At 39.1% G+C, this 18,114-nt stretch overlaps 1 protein-coding gene across 3 annotated transcripts in view; it reads left to right on the top strand.

Moving 5' to 3' along the window:
• The window catches only part of enox2 (ecto-NOX disulfide-thiol exchanger 2), a 179,996-nt gene that overhangs the window by 11,205 nt on the left and 150,677 nt on the right, over positions 1 to 18,114 (top strand). For 2 of the 3 annotated variants that reach the window (XM_077531912.1, XM_077531909.1), the window contains exon 1: positions 3,449 to 3,617. The exons of the other annotated variant lie outside the window; for it this stretch is intronic. The gene's annotated coding sequence lies outside the window, so the exon portion shown is untranslated. Of the gene's footprint in view, positions 1 to 3,448; positions 3,618 to 18,114 lie in introns of those variants that run through there. 3 annotated transcript variants of the gene reach the window in all.

Genomic DNA, 18,114 nt, shown 5'->3' with positions numbered 1-18,114 from the left:
CTTAAGACCGTGCTGTCATATTATTGTCACATGGGCTAGGCACTGTTGCCGCATACATTGGTATGGCTAAGATAGTATAAAAACAAGCGATCATTTTGGATAGATTACACCTTCTTATGCATGTAGCAGAAAATGGTGCTACAGTTGTGTCTGCAATCGTTTTGGTATAACTAGTTCAACTGACAACATACAGTCTTATGGCAGTCAATGTTAGTATAGTATGAAATATAACAGACCAGTGAACATTCTCTCAGAACCTTTCACTCTCTTTGCTTTGGTATAGTTTTGTTATTAAAAAAAAAAAAAAAAAAAAATCTCATTCCCATGTTCACATGTATTAGCACATCAACCACGATTTAGCCACATTGCCTAAAGACAACCATAATCCTATGTTCTGGCACTTTGATGCAGCATAGTCACTAATTTTACAGTAGCACAGTATCTGACTGCTGCATTTTGTTCAATCGTAGTCACCATTTACAAAAAAAAAAAAAAAGACGTTAAGTATCGCTGGCAGATCAAAGCTTCAATTGGGTCAGAAAACAACTGCAATCATTCTTTCTCTGCACAGCATGTAATATATTTTATAGCACTGCCATAGCTATAAGCAATGTGGATGCCAACAAAACAGAAGATCCCCCCCCCACCCCCCCAAAAAAAATAAAAAAAATAAATATGAATGCGAACAAATCAAATGGTTTCATCAGCTCAAATTTCGATCTTGTTTTGATTACTGCCAATTCGACACAGTTGTTGTCTTGTATGCAAATCAGGCAATGCTGAATTCTGGCAGATGAATAGTCACCTGCCAAAAGATGCAGCCGCCACTGCAGATACGCTTATGAATATTGAAGATGGAATCAAATTGTTTGATCAGGAAGCGTACACGACTGGCTTCAAATACACCAAATGTGATATTTTACAATGATTCAACCATGTTAATTCCTGTTTTCAGCATCAGATTTTCAGTATGTTGAAACCAGTTGACTTGTGGGAAAAAAGTGAATATGCAGTTGTGCTCATAAGTTTACATAACTTTAGGTTGTGTAAAATTTTAACCACAACTGTACATGTATAAAAGCTAAATGTTAGTTAATGAGAAAAAAAAATATGAACGTCCCCGAAATTCACAAGTACATGATCTCTACTCATATCCACTTTTTGTAGTAATTTTTATTTATTTTTTTTTTTATAAATATTTATATTTTTTTTTTTTTTGCCATGATATGGGTTTTCTTTAACCTTTCTCTTGCAAGATGAATTTTCGCGGTATTTGTGAGTTCACAAACTCCGGAGAATACATCTTGTACCGCTCCCGCAGACAACCCCCGTTCCCGAACCGCTGGTGGTTCGGACCAATCACAGAGCGACATTGTGTTTGAGGGCGGGATATGCAATTGTGACAAAACCAGGAAGCCAGCGCCGACGCAGGGGCTGATAAACAAACCCAACATGGACGAATGGACACTACAATTAATTCTGTTCTCGCCGAATTACTCACTGTTTCCTTGTTGAATGTTGAACAGCGAGAGGCGCTTTGTGCATTTCTATCTGGTAAGATGTTCGTGCTTTTCCCCCTTCGACAAGAACGAACACGAAATTTTCACCCGTGGCCGTGATTGGTTAAAACAAACGTTTAGAATGTCGCATCGTACAATCAACTCGAATTATTATACAGAATGTCCCGCCTTTTCCTGACGAAATTACTGTGGCAATTGCCAGGTTACATTGGACTATAAATTATTGGAAATCCTTCCATTCAAACACACTTCGCAAACCTTTTTTTTTTTTTTTTTACTTTTTTTTTTCTTTTTGGAGAGAGAGTCAATCCTATATAGAATACTGTCTGCTGAGTCCAATACCCAATCAAAGGCACCTATTATAAGCGGTTGCTAGGCTACAAAACCTGCCTTATGCGGCTCACCGACGACGTGATGAGATTCATGCCGTCCTGACACTTGAATGCATCGCACCAATCCGCACAGTGTGCACTTGAAAAATACTTGGGAGGCACAAGAGTGGATAATCTAATGAGCGGTGCTGGTGAAAGAGACTGGCGGACAGCAAACAAGCATATTGGATGCCTGCAGACGGGCTGATATTGAATTGACTGACACGTTTTCTCTGGTCTGCAACAAGTTTGGAGCTAATCTCCATTTTCGTGGACTGTGAGGAGTTTTCCTATCAAGGAAGGCTGCGTGGTCGAAACCTTTCTGCTTCGACATTTTGGGAAACGTGCTGCCAATCATGAGGTTCACTGGCTATCCTTTCACGCTAGGGAACAAGTATGATATACTTAACATCATATTTTCCCAACCCTTGTAGCCTTCCGTTCCACTCTAGACATCCTTCAAAGCTGGAAAATTGTGAAGCTGTCTTCTCGTTTGACAGCAGAAAAATGCCTTTTACAGTTATTAAATGCTTCTAAGAAAAAATGTCATCACATCAGAAACTTTGCCCAGTCCAATCAATTTTTTTTACCCAACAGCCACAAAATCCTTTCCCCCAAAGTCTCGGCTAATGCTAACATGCTGACATGCCTTGTGAAAATGCTTACAGCAGCTAAAAACATAAATAAGGACACATAATCAGCGTTTCGCCTTAAATATCTTCAGTATTGCACTGTGCTTTTGTTGAAAAAGCCTGAAAAAGTAGCAAGTAAAACACAAGCACGTGATACAACTTGAGTCTCATGTTGCGTCAAGCATCTAATTGGGGAAACCTGCTGTGAATCAGGTAATAGGACGTTCTCCCACCAACAGAGAAAGACACAATAACCGGGATAATCATGCATTTTATATTATGTTCATTCCTCATTATGCACAAGACTTTTTTTTTTTGCCTACTTTCTCTGGTGCTATTGTTGATATTGTACTCCAGTAACAGAGTAGATGCACACTCATAGAGCATACTAAACCACTGAGCTTAGTTGTGCAGAAATGAGTTATACATTCATCCATTTTCGACACACAGTACAGTGCTCGTGTTCGATAGGGTGGCGGATGAGCTGGAACTCAGATTACTTGCTTGAGAGACCGGGTTCATTATGGTCACCAGCCACAAAATCATTGATGTTTTTGTATTTTTGTATTGTCATCAGATCATTTGGGTATTGGCTAATTAATATATTGTAAAAAAAATAAATAAAAAATACATGAAAATGATATAATAAACAGGTTTACATATACATTATTTAATGTTTGTTTATTTTATCAATTACGTGGATAATTGATTTAGTATGAATAATAAAATACTGTATGTAAAATAAACAATTGTACAGTTACATTATTAAGATCTTTATTTGTTTTACATTTCAAAAACCGTTAGTACAGAAAACTGCTCTCAACCGATAACCACTAACTTTGAACATGAGCAACACTCTTATTTTGAAAGTAAACGGAAATGAAGAACATCAACAGACGCACGTGTTCGCTTCTCGCTCGCCGTATTTACTTCCGCCGCTGTTGACACTTCAATGGTTGCTATCTCGAAGAGTTTCTTTGGATTCCCTTACTAAAATATAAAATATGTAAAATAAATGCCCAGCCCTCGAATGGATACTTCCGAGGAGTCGTCACGGAGCAGATAGCATCTAATACGGCGCCATTGGCCGCCAGGTACTTTGATACTCTTTATTCTCTATTCACGTCAATAATGCTTAGCTGTTAGCTACGCTCGTACACTTGCTGCTGTTGTGAAAGTTCATAATAAGGTTTTTAGGTTTTTTTTTTTTTTTCCCAACACGTTACAAGGTTACATTAATAATCTGATAATAGCAATGCTGTCGTTTGTGTGTTCACTTTAGTTCAGTAATAGTTGTCGATGCATATACCATGCACTTGGCGAGTTACAACAACTCTGAAGTTAGTCAATTAAAAAGGAAATATTTGTAATATCATATAACGGTCTGTTTTCATGTTTGAGACCAAAACGCTTTGAAATAACCCATAATTACACAAAGAAAGTGATTAACGTTAGGGACCGTCTGGCAAGTGCACGGGGAACGTGTAGTTTAACATAATAGCCAATCTATATCAGAATTATTATTATTTTTTTTATGTAGCGGGGATATGTTTTGATCTACAGAAGCAGCTAAAACAATTGTCCTGAGCATAAACTCGAATTAATTGGAAAATTAATTAGATTAGAAGATTATTCGCCCAGATCTACCTGACAACATTAATCAAAAGTATGCATTGTTTTATTTGTAAAGGTAATTTTTTCAATACAGAATATGTCCCCAACAGGGCAGTCCCTGACCACAATGGGGCCCTGAACTTTTTTTTTTGGAGGCTACACTACCGCATCTTTCCCCATTGCAAATGTATCTTATGTCTAAAATGACGACATACTTTATTAACAATAAACAGCAAATAGTGGTAATAAAATAAAAGTAATTCACCTTGAATTAAATAAATGCAAATTGAATAAAATACCGTCAAACATATAAGCAAATGCATCCCCTCGTGCAAAAATCGGGCCCCCTAAGAAGGATGACGCCCTACAGGCAGTGCGTGTTCTGCGTTCAGAAAAGTGCAGCCCTGGTCACCGGTCAATATTGACTCTTTTTGTGCAAAGCGAGGCCCGCCTGTTGCTAAATGTTAATCGTCTCATCGACTGACTTCCCCCGAGCCCTCATTTGGCGAGCACCTTTCACCTTTCATTCATTCAAGCGGACAGGTGCACAGCCACGATTCCCGCTGAATGTGAGTCAAGCTGCCGTGGAGGTCATTTATTAGCCGGTAGATTGGCATGTGTCCTTTTCAACTGTGTGCTAAGGGGATGTATATTTTATTCATGCTTATAGCAATGCAATAGTTTAGCACAAGGTTGGGTGGCTTAGTGTAACGTCCACAGTTAGTTGCACCTCTGCACATTTTAGACCAGTCTTTTATTGATATGTCGCACCTATGAGGGAGGATGGATTATCTTCTTGGTAAAGTAGAAATGCTCAATAACACAGATTTAGATTGTGTTTTGATGTTTAGATTTGTGAACAATGGATGAGGGGAAATAGCCTTTTGGGTACATAGAAACATTTTAGATCTTTGCTGTAGCGCTTATGTTTATGTAGCGCCATTGCAAATAAAGATCAAAAGTAAAAGCAACATATTTTTCAACGTTAATTGCGTTCCATTGTTCAGGTAACGCTGTATTTCCGTCTTGTGCTGGGAAGTGGTGCGCCATGTTAAACCAATTGTGCCAGCCAACATGATGACTCCAGTCTCTGTTTGTATTTCCTGCATCTTTTTCTAGTTCAATCCATCTGACTAAACTTGGGCGCTCGAGGCGTTTTTGCTAAACTTGGCTTTTTTTTTTTCTTTTCCCGTTTGGAGCTGTGTTGAGAATATTTGCCTTGTATACAACCAAATTATTTCCACCCCCACTGCCGGTGAGGAGAGGTGACATTTCTCATCATGTGATGTTTTATTGAGCCTCCTGGGTTTTTTTGCGGGGTGCGAGTGATGATGCTGGATGAGAACAGGCAGGTGTTGGTTGCATTTGATGGTGATTTCCAAGTGAAGCAGGATGTTTGTACAAACTACAACAAAAGTTTTTCGTCCTCATGAGACTTGTGACAAAATAGCTATTTTAACTAGGGCTGCGCAATTAAACGAAATTCAACTACAATTTCAATTATCACACTTCACAATTACAAAATCAGCATCATCGTTAAAAAAAAGATTATTAATACTAATTGTTGAGTTGTTTAAATTTATACATGTGCACCTTTTTTAAATTTTAAAATAACTAAAAAAATTTGTTTCATCCAAAAGGAACTTGCATAATTATAGTGTTTCAAAGAATTTTATTTGTCTTAATATTTTTTATTTGTTTTTTACATCAAACATTTTCTTGTTTTGTATCAAAAAATAAATGTAGGGTGCCTGACGATTCGATTTGTGTCACAATTCAATTCGATACCTATTAATCCCGATACGAATTTATAAGTCCATTGTTGCTATTTTTTTCTTTTTCTTTTTTTTTTTACTCAAATTTAGAAACTACTATTCAGTAAACTTGTACATGTACACAGTCAGATTTGTATGAAAGTGTATTATTTATTTATCTGTCATCAATGTATTATTTATTTATCTATCTATTTAACTTCAGTCTTATAACTGAGCCACTGTATTTAACAAGCAGGTTAAAATAGTCTGTTTCATGTTTGAACAGCATTGAAATAAAATATTAAGGCTTAATGTTCCATTAATATAACATTCTTCCATGCTTAAGGTGTGAATCCTAACCCTAAGTAAGATGTTTTGTTGAATATTTTTCCATCATAAATGGATGTTTGAAAATTGATTTGGCTGCCTATTGAATTGATTCGAGAATTGCAAGCTGTAATATTGCAATATATTGCCGAATCCATTTTTTTTTTTAACACCCCTAGTCCTGCACATACTGCACTCTAAAAGTTTTTGCCAACATTAATAAATAAATATATATTATTATAAATTATGTTTGGTCCAAAGGGAATTTACATAATTATAGTTTTTCTATTTTTTTTAATTTGTCTTAATATTTTTAAATACTGGAACATTTTCTTGTTTTGTACCAAAAATAATCGTTAATAATGGTTTCAGTTATTGCCAAACTAATCGTGATTGTTATTTTTTCCATAGTCGAGCAGCGCGAATTGTAATTAGTAGGACCGAAACCCTGCTGAAACATCCATGCCCTGTTGTTGTCTTTTCCACTATAGCATTCAGTAGCAACCTTGCCACCACATCCCGTTGGAGTATAATCATATGTGATAGCTCCTAAAGGTGTGAAATAAATTAATTTCATAACCCAGTAATTTAGAGAACTTCATTCACAATGACAAGTTTGAGGGGGTGCACATCACTGTGAATCTCAGGGGGGGGAGGTGATTATAAGGATAGCCTCTAACCTAGATTTGAGGCTTCTGTATTAATGTTCTCGGGAAAGGTCGCAGCATCTGCCTCTTAAAATTGATTATATTACAGTATATGTAACAAATGTGAGGCCGTGCTTTATATCAATTGGGTCACCGGCTCTTTGCATTGTAACCATTTAACCGTCACTCAAAACCGAGGCGTGTGCCTCCTTTGATTGATTACTGAGCTGGAGGAGGTAGCCACGTTTTCCCCACATGCTAATTAGCTTAACGGGGATTCTTTTCAAAGCTACTAAAACAATAGCGCTATGCAAGCAAGTGCAGAAGTGAAACACCATCCAGCAACCCCACCCCACACGCGCTCACTGGCTAGAACTATCCTCGATGCTGTCACTGGAACTTTTTGATGAAAGATAGCTTCTGAGTAGCTGCCAAGGCGTTTGAAAAGACTCCAAGCTCTAAAAACCAGGATGGCTGCAGCGGGTGAGACATCTGGATAAATGTGTGAAAGGATTTGACTGCTTTTCCTGCCTCAGAGGAAACGCTGGAATCAGATGAAGCACTGTAAAAACTTTAATCCATCTGCCAGCATGCCCCCCCCCCCCCCCCCCCAAAAAAAAAAAAAAAAAACTTCTTATGAGTATGTTTAATATTTACTCGAAAATATTCGAATGTTAACTCCATGAAATTATAAAATGATCATGTGTGATTGCTTGCTGATTAAAGTCAAAGCGTTGGGTTGAATCCATGTTTCATCACATTAACTAGAGCTAATGAGTTGGCTGTCATTGAAGGCTGCGACTGTTTTTGATGATTTTGATGAGGATTTAAATGAAAAACAATGTCTCCTTCACCAAGCCTCATCATAGGCAGTGTAGGACACGTAGGATTTTCCCTCCCTCGCGATCAAATCTGTTCCAAAAATGGTCAGAGTTCGACCAAGCCACTAATTCCCTGATTGTGATGTGAAACTGAACAAGATGGTAGAATAGCAACTGGTTGTGTTGAGTGTTTGCATCACATGTCTCATAAATTATTTACCGCTGTAAAAATGACAAGGAGAAAAATTTGCAAATGTTATGTCGTTAACAGATAAGATAACAGGAAGATAACAGGTCAAACTTGGTACTACGACAGACTTCCGGTGTCAACTTAGCCATGTTACAAATGAGTTCAGTGTTTAAAAAATGGTTAACTGCACTTGATATGGCAGTCTTGTCAGACTCCCTTGTCACTATCGAGTGGTACATCTATCCGTCTATTTTCTACAGCATGTATTGTGTTCAGGGTCACTGAGAAATCTGTTGCCTATAGCAGCCTGGACTGGAAAAGTAAATTCTGAAGAGATGATCCGTCAATCACTGGACAGACACTAAAGCTGTGCACCGTATGATTTAGAAGTGTTGTGAACTGTATGATGTGGTTGCCTCGGAAGTCAACACTAGTAATTGACGTAGCTAAGACTATATGGAAAGAGCTAGGGCTGAAAAATTATGGAAAACTAGTGTCGAATAATATAATACCCCTCTCCCACTCCCCAGGTAATGTTATCAAGATTGGGCAGATGTTTTTGCTTTTTAGAATTCCAACATAACACTTGTCAAACTAATTCATACTCTTTCAACCTTTATTGCACGCGATGCTGGCCTTGGTTTCAGCTGAAAAAGGACGGACAGCTGTTAGGAGGAGACTGTCGAGTGACACGAAGAATGAAAGGATCTGAATTCCATTTGGCCTGACCTTCTGATCAATATACTCCTTTTTAGTGCCGCCGGCCTAGAGAGAGGTGCGCTTCTTTTCCAGACTAATAAAGATGACACCAAAGCTGCTTCTGCTCTGGACTGTCAATACCTTTAACACCCCCATCGATTCTCATTACAGTTAATGGTTTCTTTGCTGAGGGAGATTGGGGGGTGGGGCGAATATTCTGGTTGTGCGATTTCCAAAAATGTAGGAAGACATATTATGACCCTGATCAGGTGAATGATGAAAGACTGGCAGTTGGTTGTGTATAGATGTTAGTCAACACCCTGTAGCATTATGGGCATATGTGCTATGTTTGTGGGCGGCACGGTGGGTTAGTGGTTAGCAAGTCCGCCTCCCAGTACTGAGGACTCGAGGTTCGAGTCCAGCATGTTCTCCCCGTGCCTGCTTGGGTCTTCTCCGGGTAGTCCGGTCTCCCCCCACAATCCAAAGACATGGATGGCAGGTTAATTTGGCCGCTCCGAATTGTCCCTAGGTGTGCTTGTGCATGTGGATGCTTGTTCGTCTCTGTGTGCCCTGCAATTGGTTGGCAACCAATTCAGGGTGTCCCCCGCCTACTGCTCATAGCCTGCTGAGATAGGCTTCGGTACCCCCCGCGACCCTTGTTAGGAGTAAGCGGTTCAGAAGATGGATGGATGGATGCTATGTTTGTAGCATTTAGCCTACAACAAGTACGGTCATCAAACTGATTTGTGAGTATGTATACGCGTATTTACTTGTCAGTCAAACATGTTTACTCCACATTGGCATTTCCACACTTCCGTATAAAACCATAAAACATTCCGGGACACACACAAGTAACACACAGCATATAGCAGCTAACTAGCTGGCGGATCGGGCCTACAGTAGATGTCTTGTATACTCAATACTCCTACTTGTCAAACGTATGGACTTAAATGCACAACAGCAGTCACAGAAGCTCAAAAATCAGAAACCTTTCTTCACAATATTCAGGGCAGTACCGGCTCCTACTAAGAGGCTAACCAACCCAATCAGAGTTAGGGAAAAAACAGGAATGAGACAGAACACTTAGAAAAAATTGTTTGAGACTTGTGGTTATTGATTTTTCCTTTGACATGTACCGTAGTTACTAGATATTCATACAGTATTTCAAATTTATGTCAATTTTTTCAGACCACCCTGTTTATTGAATTGGCAGCAGCTTATGATGGTCTGCCACTCTTCTGCTGTAAAAGGCCTTTAATCATACATAGTCTTAAACTTTAGGTAGCCTATAGAGTTTCATTTATTCATCCATTCCTAATTAGTGATCGCCCCCGGAAGGCTCTTGTCTCTTTGGGGTTATCGGATTCTTTGTGTACTCCTCTTAAGACTGTCTCCATGGAGTATCGTTCTCTGCAGCCTCCGTGTTTTTTCCTCACTGACATGCTCTGGGATTACAGCAACACTATCTGCTCATCATTTCAGCGAATAGAAGCAACATTTAGAGGCCTTTGCTGACAATAGCGAGATGGAAAAACAATGCCAAGGGGGTCATGCGTTCGCATGTGCTTTGTACCGCAACGTGAAAATTCAAAATCTGAAAATGGGAAGATGATCTTGTAGATCATTATGTGGCTATGGGGACTTAACCATCACATTAATATTCACACTCTTATCTGCATACTGGAAAGATGCTTGGTCTACTTCAATGCTACAGATTTCTTTTGATATTGGTATTTGGAAGTAACCTTTGATAGAGTGCCATTGTTAGAGCTGCTCTTGATTACAGCATTCACAAATAAATGTACCGGTAGTTGTATTTGAATTTGCATAACATTTGAAATTATACTAAAAAATGCATTTTTATTTAGAGATTCCACAAGGGGAACCCTGGGGATAGACTGGATTCATAGTGATTCGTCCGTCGACGCAAATCATTGCTGCACTGATCATAGGTCAGTTTTATTTGGATCCAATTCAATTATTGTTTTTATTAATAAACATGAGCTCCAAAGTGGGCAAAAAAATGGTATCGCTTTCTGTATTTTTGTTTACCCGTAAGTAGTGACATTTTTCCTGCAGCTTTTTTCAACAGTTAACAGTTTTGATGAGCAAATTTCTACAAAATAGCCGGTATTTTCACGACAGACGCATATATGGTGCGTGCCACAAAACACATTTGTGATACAGTAAATAACCGAAATGTATAACAGGGGAGCACTGTGTAATGTAATAAAAATGGGGAGATGTGGTCAGTTGAACGTCACAGCCTAATGCTAATTAGGTCATCAAAAAATTAGTGAATAGATCAGTGGCAGCCATATATTGTCAATATTCATCCCTGCTTTTAAAGGAGAAAATGACATATTGCCATTCCTGAAGGGCTTGTTGTGGGAGTTGCGGTTTATGTAGTGACTTTTCACATTACTATAGATACGACTGCCCACACGAGTACTTCGCCATGCAGTTAAAGCTGGATTCTGTCACGTAAATAAAATTCCCAAAGCAGATCAAGTCAGAACTGTCCTTTGCTAAAATGAAGGGCAAGGGAGAAAACAAACAGTTTAAGTTGTATATATTCCACCTGTTCCCAGACGCTCTGCCACTTCCCTCTCAGGCTGTTGTGGGATTCAGCAGCCGTGGTGTCCCTTTAATTGGCTGTTGCCTACGAACTAACTAAAGGGGGGAGGAGGATGTAAGCTGAATGTCAACTAGATCTCTCCAACTGGACCCAGTGCCTTCATCTGGGTGCAAGCATAAATTTGTGGAACCACGCTCATTTAAATATTCTACAGTGTAAAATGTTGGCTGTTCCAGCTCTTAAAACAACACCTTTATTAGAAAGAAAAATGTAAAATAATCAAAAAAGAATGTTTCTACAGAGTAGATTACGGATGAAAGACTTAGGGATATACTGCTTAATCAGTGGTTTAATCAATTGGGGATTTCGCAAGATCCCCTCGTTTCCCATTTATCTTAATTTGTAAACACCTGGCTAGACATTTTGGACAATTATATGCTTTGAACTTCAGCAACATTGTTTTAAATAAGTGATGTAGAAAACTTCCATATCCGTAAACTGTCATCAGGAGACCACTGTGAGGTGCGTAGATTAGGTTTTGATCCTTCTTTCTTCCCATTCAATTCATTACTTTTTTATATGAAAGACAATTCAGACAATTCTCTGACTAGCACCACAACTCAGCAGTACTGAAAAGTGGCTTAATGTTCAGTGTTTGGACCTTTCACATTGGAAACTCAGTAAAACAAGTACAGAGATACAGCAAATCGAACAATACCGTAGCGTTTAGTAGAAACAAGACTTTATTAGTAGGAACTGCTTGGCGAAAGTCCTTAGATGAGCTTGAGCGGGGACTTGCCGAAATCTTACTAAGAGTAGAGACCATTTTGAAGAGATTAGAGCCTCTTCTCTTAGTATGCGGAAGAGGATCTAATCTCTTCAAAATGGTCTCTACTCTTATACTGTCTGGGCCGGTGGGCGGCTCAGCCTAGCCCATTTGAGAATGTGTGACCTTGATGGTCTTGACTGGTTTCTGCTGGAAAAGTGTGCCAGAGTGCAGACATAGAAAGGCGTCAATCCAGGACAGGTCACAGTGACTAAACGGCCTAGCTCAATTCACCTATCTAAACATTTAACAGCACTAATCTAACACATGTTGGCGCTGCCTGATGTCTCTGTGTTGTTTCAGGTGTCCAATAAATGTACATAAAGGGATATCTGATATGGATTACTTGATAGTACACAGTAAAAGGTGGTAAGCTGTTATTTACATTGCAAATCTTCAAGTTGAAAACAATGCTGCTTACATGTGGCCTTACACAAGTCTAAATTTGGACTTGCGGTATACTGCTGCTATGAAGGATTTCAAATCGTTATAAATAGAGTGCGGACGTGAATGATAGCCTGCGATATAATGGGTGAATACTGGAAACCAGGGGTATAAATCCCAATTTTGTCATGGGCCACATTCTTGGTATGGTTTCCCACTGAGGGCCGTTATGATGTTTTGTGATCTGATCATAGTGTTACAGTTACATAACATATTGATGGATAACTAATGACACACAAGTCACACTTTTTTCGTAGTTTGGCTGGTCTGGCGACATACTCAGGTGCAGCATATATATATATATATATATATATATATATATATATATATATATATATTACAATTACAGTTCAGACTGGCACCCAAAATTCCAGTCCCCTAATGGTATTGATTTTAACTGATAGTTCATTCACACTTGATGGCTGGGCACTGGACAGCAACTATTTTTAAACAAGCAATTTAAAAGTAAGTTGTTCATATTATGTACTTTTTATGACATGCTTAAATCTCGCTCTAACTTCTGAGAACAGCTTCAGCTGAACAAAACAACTCAGTAGAAAAACACTCAAGCAGCAGAAATACTTGCGAGTGGAATGTTCATCAAGATCGCAGGTTATTATCGGGAAAAGCTATTTGACAACTGAGAGCGGGCCTGCTTATGCGATCTGTTGGGAATGGAAGAGGATATTACCTGTTTTTTTTCTGTCACCCATGAAGACGTTTTACAGTCCAAGACAAATTGCCGTCAATTTCTAATTCGCCGTAATAATGGAGCCATTTTCTGTCAAGTGCCGTGCGCATCATTCTGCTGCTTTTTGTACCTCCCTGTCGATGTTTGCCAGACCTTCCACTTGATTTCTGTACAAGGGGATGAAAGCTTCCTCTTCATGTGCTGGGGTTGTAGTAGGTTCAATGGCCGGTGCACTAGATGTCAATCATTTTTTTGTAGTTTGTTGGATGGTAACAATCTTCTTTGAAACCTTTTCTACATCTGTGTTGACTCTTCGTGACATCATTTAAGGAGTTAGATCTAAAAGCAAAAGTGTTTTTTTTTTTTTTTTTTTACACGCCTTCAGAACACAACTTGGAAATAGTTCTTTGGGCGTGAAAAATATCAATCAAGATTTAGACACAAAATAATTCAGTAAATATTACAGAGCGTGCTTGCCCGATTTTCTCAAATACTTTTAGAATTTTAGAAGTCCATGTAATCCCACCATGTGTCAACATCAATGTAATGACTGGCGGTTGAGGTGAATAACAACTTGTTCGAGTGGCAGCTGAATGTGTTGTATTTGGCAGCTAGTGTGCGTTCCATCCTCGAAGGTTGACGTGTTGAAAGAAGGGAAAATTGGCAGTCTCGAGGCTAGATGGCTTAAATGGCCTTGTGGGTGCATCGCCTCAACTGTATCCGGTGGTTTTTACTGACGGTTAAATGACTTAACAACAACCAGTGAACTAGTTAAGAAGATGTATGGAATCTCAGTGATGAAACTTTTAAAGAGCAATTTCTATGCTTAATATGAATTTATTGATAATGCTCAGAATAATGATGTGGTTAAGAATTTACATTGGTGTCATTCTAACCCTGCAACAGACCATTTCTTTAACTATCCGTTGTTTTGAAATGAGACCAAAATGGTAGACTGGGTAGACCTTGTATTTTCTTCATTCGCAACTTGGCAACATCAAGCCTATTCAGACTGATATTGGCAATAAATAAATAAATAAATAAATAAATAAATAAATAAATGTTACTGTTGGTTTTACCAGGACAGATTGCCAGTTCACTGCAGGGCTAACACATTGGGAGCAAGAACAGAAGCGCCCAGCTTTTGAGGCGTGGGAAGCAAAAATTACTACTGACAGTATCTGAGTACCCGAACTTAAAAATCAAACAATGAAAACGTCGCAATTTCTTTTCAGCAGCAGTCCTCTCTGTGGTGTCGCTAGCTAATTACAGCCACCTTCAACTCTATCACACTGCCTCCAGTCTCTTGTACTTTGAAAAGAAATACTGATGATTTGATAGCGGCTTGGCTCAGAGCACCTACACACACTCCAGCACGCCAACACGTGGGAATCACAGGTATTCGAGATTTCAGCTACTTAACCACGAATTGGACATTATTTTTTTTTTACTTATGTTAAATGAAAACCTATGAGAATGATCTCTGTTGTAATCCATCATAAATCCTGTTTGTGCCAGCCACCACTTAATTTCCTGATGTTGTTTGTCATAGTCTGTCTTCACTTCTGAAATACAGCTCCACATTTCCTCACTTGGACAGGAAAACCGAGCCTCTGCCTCTTTGGACTTACTTCAACACTCGCTCCATATAACATAATAGCCGTACCAAAGTGTAGCATCTCCATTTCATGTTGTTTTCCACTCAGTCTGCTTATATTGCTTGTTCCTAAAGTTCAAGCACTATGACGGATGTGCCAACAATGAAAAGTGATGGTGCGTAAACAATTATTCACACATTGGTTCAAATTAATCAAAGGTGTCTCACTTGACACGTGATCCTTCAAGGGGAATTTCAATTTATACTCTGCTGTATATTTTTGTTGCACCCTCTGATTTCCACAAGGGTGATTTTTACTGATAATTACACTATGACATGCTTCGCAAGTGACTTCTTTTTTTCTTTTTCTTTTATTGGATCTGTTCAATCCTGTGACAAGTTAATTCCAAAACGGTGACTTCTTCATTACTGTGTTAAACACTTTCCGAAATGAAATATCGCTGCCTCCAAATGACATTCCCGTGCCACTAATGGGGGAAATGCCATCAGCGGCTGGAGCTCTTTGAGGCTTATAATTGCACTGTAGTTTACTGTGAACTTATATTACTCAAATTCTAAACTGTGGAAATTGAATAACACATCATGAAGTGGAACAATCTAAGAGTGAAAAGTTGTGATTCAGTAACTATTTTCCCATAGGAAGCAATGAATGTGAAATAATGTGTGTGTGGGTGGGGCCAAACAATTGCCATAATAAAAACCTTCATAGTTCTTTAAGTATTGAAATAAACATACCACTCTTAAGTAAATAAGATCTCTCAAATGTGCAGATATGATAGATCCCACAATAACCATCACTGGGTTTTACTTTGTACACAAAACCCAGAGAAGGTACCAAATACTTGTTTGACAGTGGCAGTTGCTTTCAACACAACACGGTGGAAGAAGTGACTGTTAACTGGTGTTACTGTTAACCTTCACAACCCCAACCCTCTATCTTGGCATTCACCGTTTACATCGGCATCATCCGGCTCTATTACAGCTCCCTCTGACCAGTGAAGTGCGACGAGGTTCATGACTGGCGAGGCAGTCACTCCTCTGGAGTTGGATATAAAAGTATGATCCAAAATAGAAGATTAGCCTAGTGTTTCAATTTTCTAAACTTAATTGAACTGTAAATTACTGCATGTGCTAATAATTTCAACTGTCACGTAAAAACAAGTTAACCGCTCTTAAGAGTAGAACTTTAAAATGAAGAACTTTAGAACTTTAGTATCAGCCTTACAGCCAAGTGAGTTTTACCTGGTCCTGTTTTTACGAAATTAGTGTTTCAAATAAAGACAAAGAAAAAGCAAAATATACACCAAGTGAATGCTTTGGCGCGCTAAACTCGAGAAATTCCAGATGAGCATTAAAGTTTCCAGTACCTGTACATAAAGGAAATGGCACTTCATGCACATCCTCATCTTGTTGTCTGCTGATGGCGTGAAAGTACAATATTGGCATATGATACAAGTTCCATTAGGATTAATATATCAACTTCAACACACCCACAGCATCGGCTCCAACAAGCACTGCTGTCCAGCCAGTGCTGCATTGCAGTATTGAGGCCACCGTGTTATTGTCGGCACTCGGTTCACTTGCATTTAGCAGGTCAACATTAATTTGAAATGTTAGCCGTACACGCAGTGAATGTTCCGATGCGGAGCTGGTGGAGCCTGTCATTAGTTCTCTCCCATGGGAGAGTCTGAAAATGACTTGCTGTCTTCACCATGGGAACATCACATCGCTGTCTTTCTCCAAACTCTGGCGCTCTGCTGCTTCTGGGCTGCCCCTGTATTAATTATTGCACGGGATATAAATAGGATGACAGTCTGGCAGTGCTAGGTGGTCTAATGGGCCTGTCCGGTGTCCTGTCCTCTGTGTATGGCTTGGTACTGTGACGGCTGTTTGTCCACACATTAACATTGACCTCAGCAGATGGGCATGTGATCTGGCAACGCTTATATATTATTGCAAAGGTAAAAAAAAAAAAAAAAGTACATTCAGGTGCCATAAAAGTGGCATAGCTTGGAGTTCAACCTTAAATTTCTGAAAAACATATGCTTCTGAAGACAAAGCTTTTACTGGCTGAAATTGAAACAGAGCTGGTCCCATTCTGATTTCTGAAAATATGCATAATATAAATATAACAAAAACATGCATGTGTGTGCAGTTAAATAGCAAAGCTACTAGGGGTGTGAATTGCCTAGTACCTGACGATACGATCCGTATCACGATTCATAGGTTATGATTCGATTCAATACCGATTAATCCAGATATGAATTTACAAGTCTATTGTTGCGATTTTTTTTTTTTTTTTACTCAAATTTAGAAAATACCATTCAGTAAACTTGTACATGTACACTGTAAGATTTGTGTCACTTGTGTGGCGTGTCACTCACTGTCGCCATACGGGGCCGGGCGAATTTGTCGGCTGCCTGACGTCACTCCCGCGGCAACTTGACAGCATGCACAGATTTTTTTTTTCACTCACTCACTCACTCACTCACTCACTCACTCACTCACTCACTCACTCACTCACTCACTCACTCACTCACTCACTCACTCACTCACACACTCACACAAGCTTGAGTGAGTGAAAAAAAAAATCTGTGCGTGCTGTCAAGTTGCTGCGGGAGTGACGTCATGCAGCCAACAAATTCGCCCCGGCCCCGTCTGCCGACAGTGAGTAACACACCCCCCGCTCTGCGATTGGCTGGAGGGGGTTGTTTACCCCACAGAAACGTCCCGCAGTTGACAAAACAAACACAAAATGGCAAAATACAGGCTGGGGGGGTGGGGGTTTAGTACAAAATTACCACAAAAGATTAACAAAAACACAGATGTGTAGACTGAGAGAACGTTAAAGTGTGTACATCCTGTATTTAAAAAGTGCATTTTCCTGAGTGAAAATGGAAGACCCTGCCTTTAAAAATAATGCCAAACCTAATTTTAACGATTTTTGGCTGCACAAGACATAATATAAATGATTTTTTTTCCCCACACCAATCCAAAACTAACTTTATACAGTAACAGCAGGTAGCGGAAAGCATAATGGCTAATTAGTAGGTGACAGTAAGTATCACTCTGCAAAGGCCTTCCTGTTACCTCTGTGTGTGTCTGTCAGGTAACTTCAAAGGTTAAGTACTGTGGTTTTACTATTCACTGTTATACCATTTTTAACTTCAACAGTCAAGAATGTTAACGTGACTTGACTGTACTGTACAGTTAATAAAGGTTTTTGATTGGTTCCTCAGCGGTGAGTCAATCTGCATTAGTCTTTCCATCCTACTCATTTTTAAAGAACGAGGCGGTGCATTTAATAATGAGTCTTTGTATCAAATCCCTCGCCCACCTAGAAAAGCATAATATATGTCTGTTGATTATTCTGATCTCCCCC

Source organism: Festucalex cinctus, chromosome 9 (assembly GCF_051991245.1).
Source record: "Festucalex cinctus isolate MCC-2025b chromosome 9, RoL_Fcin_1.0, whole genome shotgun sequence".
In the NCBI taxonomy this organism is placed as follows: domain Eukaryota; kingdom Metazoa; phylum Chordata; class Actinopteri; order Syngnathiformes; family Syngnathidae; genus Festucalex; species Festucalex cinctus.
Note: the sequence above shows the minus strand (reverse complement) of the source record. Positions and strands in the feature narration are given on the sequence as shown.